Source organism: Schistocerca americana, unplaced genomic scaffold (assembly GCF_021461395.2).
Source record: "Schistocerca americana isolate TAMUIC-IGC-003095 unplaced genomic scaffold, iqSchAmer2.1 HiC_scaffold_1237, whole genome shotgun sequence".
Lineage (NCBI taxonomy): Eukaryota > Metazoa > Arthropoda > Insecta > Orthoptera > Acrididae > Schistocerca > Schistocerca americana.
The window spans coordinates 30,001-35,696 of NW_025725305.1; the positions used below are offsets into that span (position 1 = coordinate 30,001).

Consider the following 5,696-nt stretch of genomic DNA (forward strand, 5'->3'; position numbering starts at 1 on the left):
GACTAGTTAGCAGGCTAGAGTCTCGTTCGTTATCGGAATTAACCAGACAAATCGCTCCACCAACTAAGAACGGCCATGCACCACCACCCACCGAATCAAGAAAGAGCTATCAATCTGTCAATCCTTCCGGTGTCCGGGCCTGGTGAGGTTTCCCGTGTTGAGTCAAATTAAGCCGCAGGCTCCACTCCTGGTGGTGCCCTTCCGTCAATTCCTTTAAGTTTCAGCTTTGCAACCATACTTCCCCCGGAACCCAAAAGCTTTGGTTTCCCGGAGGCTGCCCGCCGAGTCATCGGAGGAACTGCGGCGGATCGCTGGCTGGCATCGTTTATGGTTAGAACTAGGGCGGTATCTGATCGCCTTCGAACCTCTAACTTTCGTTCTTGATTAATGAAAACATACTTGGCAAATGCTTTCGCTTCTGTTCGTCTTGCGACGATCCAAGAATTTCACCTCTAACGTCGCAATACGAATGCCCCCGCCTGTCCCTATTAATCATTACCTCGGGTTCCGAAAACCAACAAAATAGAACCGAGGTCCTATTCCATTATTCCATGCACACAGTATTCAGGCGGGCTTGCCTGCTTTAAGCACTCTAATTTGTTCAAAGTAAACGTGCCGGCCCACCGAGACACTCACTCAAGAGCACCCTGGTAGGATTGCAACGGGGTCCGCCTCGGGACGCACGAGCACGCACGAGGCGCGTCGCACGCCTTCGGCTCGCCCCACCGGCAGGACGTCCCACGATACATGCCAGTTAAACACCGACGGGCGGTGAACCAACAGCGTGGGACACAAATCCAACTACGAGCTTTTTAACCGCAACAACTTTAATATACGCTATTGGAGCTGGAATTACCGCGGCTGCTGGCACCAGACTTGCCCTCCAATAGATACTCGTTAAAGGATTTAAAGTGTACTCATTCCGATTACGGGGCCTCGGATGAGTCCCGTATCGTTATTTTTCGTCACTACCTCCCCGTGCCGGGAGTGGGTAATTTGCGCGCCTGCTGCCTTCCTTGGATGTGGTAGCCGTTTCTCAGGCTCCCTCTCCGGAATCGAACCCTGATTCCCCGTTACCCGTTACAACCATGGTAGGCGCAGAACCTACCATCGACAGTTGATAAGGCAGACATTTGAAAGATGCGTCGCCGGTACGAGGACCGTGCGATCAGCCCAAAGTTATTCAGAGTCACCAAGGCAAACGGACCGGACGAGCCGACCGATTGGTTTTGATCTAATAAAAGCGTCCCTTCCATCTCTGGTCGGGACTCTGTTTGCATGTATTAGCTCTAGAATTACCACAGTTATCCAAGTAACGTGGGTACGATCTAAGGAACCATAACTGATTTAATGAGCCATTCGCGGTTTCACCTTAATGCGGCTTGTACTGAGACATGCATGGCTTAATCTTTGAGACAAGCATATGACTACTGGCAGGATCAACCAGGGAGCTGCGTCAACTAGAGCTGAGCAGCCGGCCGCCCGGGAGTGTGTCCCGGGGGCCCGCGCGAACACGCAAGCGTCCGCTCAATTATTCTGCAAACAGGAGGAGGCTGAGCTCCCCTGCACAATACACCTCGAAACCCTCTCAGGTCCCGGCGGCGCGCAGCGCCGTCCTAAGTACTTGGTCGGGTTCGAGAGAGGCGCAATCGCCCGGAGTTTGGCGAGTAGACGCTTTAGGTGCGACCACCCGTGCTCCCAACTGAGCTTGCCGCTGCCGACAGAGGCCCGGGAGCGTGCTGTCGTGGCATTGCCGGCGGGAGACAACACGCGCCACCTACGGTGACCGGCAGCTCCAACGCCAGCGCCACAGAAGGACAAAAGCCCCACTTGGGTGCCGAAGCGAACTCTCCCAGCACAGCGCACGCGCCAACACGTCCGCACAGCTGCGATACAAACCACCTGCGAGAACCGCAGAGGCGACCGAGCAGCAGACGGCGTCGCGGCGCCGAGCGCCGGGCGGCGGCGCATCCTCAGCGCACACAGTCCTCAATCGGACCAGCACACTGCAGATGTCCACCGCGCTTCGCACCGGGCCCGCGAGGACCTACTTTGGCCGCACGGCGCCGCGTGCAGGGTGCGCCGGCGCGCAGCTGCGCCGCCTGCCGCCTCCGTCGGCCGGCGCGCCTGCCACTGGCCGCCCCCACCAGCCGGCTGTAGCGCGTGCGCCCACGCACCGCGCGGCCAGCACGCCGGGAGGCCCCCCCTCACCGGCCGGGGACGGTCCCACCCAGCCACCGCCGCGTATCGCTTCACACCCAGATGCCATTCACGTTCGTGGGCATGGTGGGTATCGCTGGAACAACCGGTTGGTAGCTCAACCGATCGTCGCCATCACTGATTCACCTCTAGCGAGAACAACCGCACCACAACGGTTTACCAGTTGTTCATTTGCATAACGTCACCAGCAAACGTAGGCGTCCATCGCCATTTGCAAATTCAACGATTGTTGCATGCCTGTGTCAGGTGTCACGACACACTATGTCTGCCCACATACACGCAACAACATGTGCACGCTTCGCGAACACGTGGAAGGTGGCCCCCGTACGTATGCGATGTCCATTGCGCGAACGACTGTCAACCGGCCTCTGTCGCATGTCGCAGATGTGGAACGCAGTGCACCATGCTATCACGGTGTGTGAGAAGAGACGACTACGTCTGACAACACGCGCCACTACATCAACAGACGGCTCATGCTGATCGCCATCCAGGGCATACCACACTGCAATCCAGCTCTTATAGGGAGACGACACGTAGCTGAGTGCACAACATTTGGACCGCATGGTTCGCCGTTGTTGGCGCAGTCGTTGTACGGTCACATGTACCACGATGTATCATTCAGTACATGAGGACCAATGTGCAGTACAGTGTGTGATTTGGACGTACAACATCAGCGGACAGTTGACACAGGCCGTACCACAGCGTAGGCTAAGTGCTTCGCACATGCGAATGCCAATGAACAACTGCAAATGCCAATGAACAACTGCAAAGGGCATTGAGCATGTACGTCCTGCTGCCATCCACATTACAGTGTATAGCTGCAAGGTGTTTAACATGAAGCGATACACTGGGGACCGGGCAGTGCGAGTAGCAAACTATATTGCGGGGGTTGCAGTTAGGCAACACTACACTAATTTAACGCGTCGTATGACAATTACAGAGCAGGTTAAGGCCCAACGTGTGTTGGGTTAAGGCCCAACGTGTGTTGGGTTAAGGCCCAACGTGTGTTGGGTTAAGGCCCAACGTGTGTTGGGTTAAGGCCCAACGTGTGTTGGGTTAAGGCCCAACGTGTGTTGGGTTAAGGCCCAACGTGTGTTGGGTTAAGGCCCAACGTGTGTTGGGTTAAGGCCCAACGTGTGTTGGGTTAAGGCCCAACGTGTGTTGGGTTAAGGCCCAACGTGTGTTGGGTTAAGGCCCAACGTGTGTTGGGTTAAGGCCCAACGTGTGTTGGGTTACGTTAAGGGGCAATGTGGGTTACGTTAAGGGGCAATGTGGGTTACGTTAAGGGGCAATGTGGGTTACGTTACGGCGCAATATAGGTTACGTTACGGCGCAATATAGGTTACGTTAAGGCGCAATATCGGTTACGTTAAGGCGCAATACAGGTTACGTTAAGGCGCAATACAGGTTACGTTAAGGCGCAATACAGGTTACGTTAAGGCGCAATACAGGTTACGTTAAGGCGCAATACAGGTTACGTTAAGGCGCAATACAGGTTACGTTAAGGCGCAATGCAGGTTACGTTAAGGCGCAATGCAGGTTACGTTAAGGCGCAATACAGGTTACGTTAAGGCGCAATACAGGTTACGTTAAGGCGCAATACAGGTTACGTTAAGGCGCAATACAGGTTACGTTAAGGCGCAATACAGGTTACGTTAAGGCGCAATACAGGTTACGTTAAGGCGCAATACAGGTTACGTTAAGGCGCAATACAGGTTACGTTAAGGCGCAATACAGGTTACGTTAAGGCGCAATACAGGTTACGTTAAGGCGCAATACAGGTTACGTTAAGGCGCAATACAGGTTACGTTAAGGCGCAATACAGGTTACGTTAAGGCGCAATACAGGTTACGTTAAGGCGCAATACAGGTTACGTTAAGGCGCAATACAGGTTACGTTAAGGCGCAATACAGGTTACGTTAAGGCGCAATACAGGTTACGTTAAGGCGCAATACAGGTTAGGTTAAGGCGCAATACAGGTTAGGTTAAGGCGCAATACAGGTTAGGTTAAGGCGCAATACAGGTTAGGTTAAGGCGCAATACAGGTTAGGTTAAGGCGCAATACAGGTTAGGTTAAGGTACGACATAGGTTAGGTTAAGGTACGACATAGGTTAGGTTAAGGTACGACATAGGTTAGGTTAAGGTACGACATAGGTTAGGTTAAGGTACGACATAGGTTAGGTTAAGGTACGACATAGGTTAGGTTAAGGTACGACATAGGTTAGGTTAAGGTACGGACATAGGTTAGGTTAAGGTACGACATAGGTTAGGTTAAGGTACGACATAGGTTAGGTTAAGGTACGACATAGGTTAGGTTAAGGTACGACATAGGTTAGGTTAAGGTACGACATAGGTTAGGTTAAGGTACGACATAGGTTAGGTTAAGGTACGACATAGGTTAGGTTAAGGTACGACATAGGTTAGGTTAAGGTACCATAGGTCTAGGTTAAGAGTGACGACGATAGGTTAGGTTAAGGTACGACATAGGTTAGGTTAAGGTACGACATAGGTTAGGTTAAGGTACGACATAGGTTAGGTTAAGGTACGACATAGGTTAGGTTAAGGTACGACATAGGTTAGGTTAAGGTACGACATAGGTTAGGTTAAGGTACGACATAGGTTAGGTTAAGGTACGACATAGGTTAGGTTAAGGTACGACATAGGTTAGGTTAAGGTACGACATAGGTTAGGTTAAGGTACGACATAGGTTAGGTTAAGGTACGACATAGGTTAGGTTAGGTACGACATAGGTTAGGTTAAGGTACGACATAGGTTAGGTTAAGGTACGACATAGGTTAGGTTACGGTACGACATAGGTTAGGTTACGGTACGACATAGGTTAGGTTACGGTACGACATAGGTTAGGTACGGTACGACATAGGTTAGGTTACGGTACGACATTAGGTTAGGTTACGGTACGACATAGGTTAGGTTACGGTACGACATAGGTTAGGTTACGGTACGACATAGGTTAGGTTACGGTACGATATAGGTTAGGTTACGGTACGATATAGGTTAGGTTAAGGTACACCATTGTTGTAAGGAAAGGTTTAATGGGGGGCGGGGCGGGGCGGCCGGTTTGTTGATTGTGATTATAGTAAGTGGATGCCTGCGGCATCATCTGATTTGCCACGTCAGGATGCACCTTTGGCTCATGACAGGCGGCGCTCTCATTCCATGCTTGTGGCAGACCTGTGTCTTTCATTCCTGCCATTGTTTGTGTGCTGTGAGAGGAGGCAGTATTGTGATGTTGGGTGCACCCCTGTGTAGGACATGTGTGGGTGTTGGTGGCTTGGCTGAGCAATGGTGGTTGTCGGGTGGGTGGGATATTCTGTTTTCTGAGTGGACCTCCCAGTCTGGTTATGACAGTGTGGATTGTCTAATGTGGCGGAGAGGATGCACTGGGTGTTGTTCCATGCTGGTGCTTACATATTGTCTGTGTGCGTGTTACAGGCAGAGAGTAGTGCGTGATAAG

The 5,696-nt window shown here is 51.9% G+C and overlaps 1 non-coding gene across 1 annotated transcript in view; it reads right to left on the minus strand.

Moving 5' to 3' along the window:
* Window positions 1-1,450, minus strand: part of LOC124563710 — a 1,910-nt gene extending 460 nt beyond the window's left edge. Inside the window, exon 1 of the ribosomal RNA XR_006970266.1 lies at window positions 1-1,450. This exon is cut by the window's left edge and continues 460 nt beyond it. This is a non-coding gene — a ribosomal RNA (small subunit ribosomal RNA).
* Between the last annotated feature and the right edge of the window lie 4,246 nt (window positions 1,451-5,696).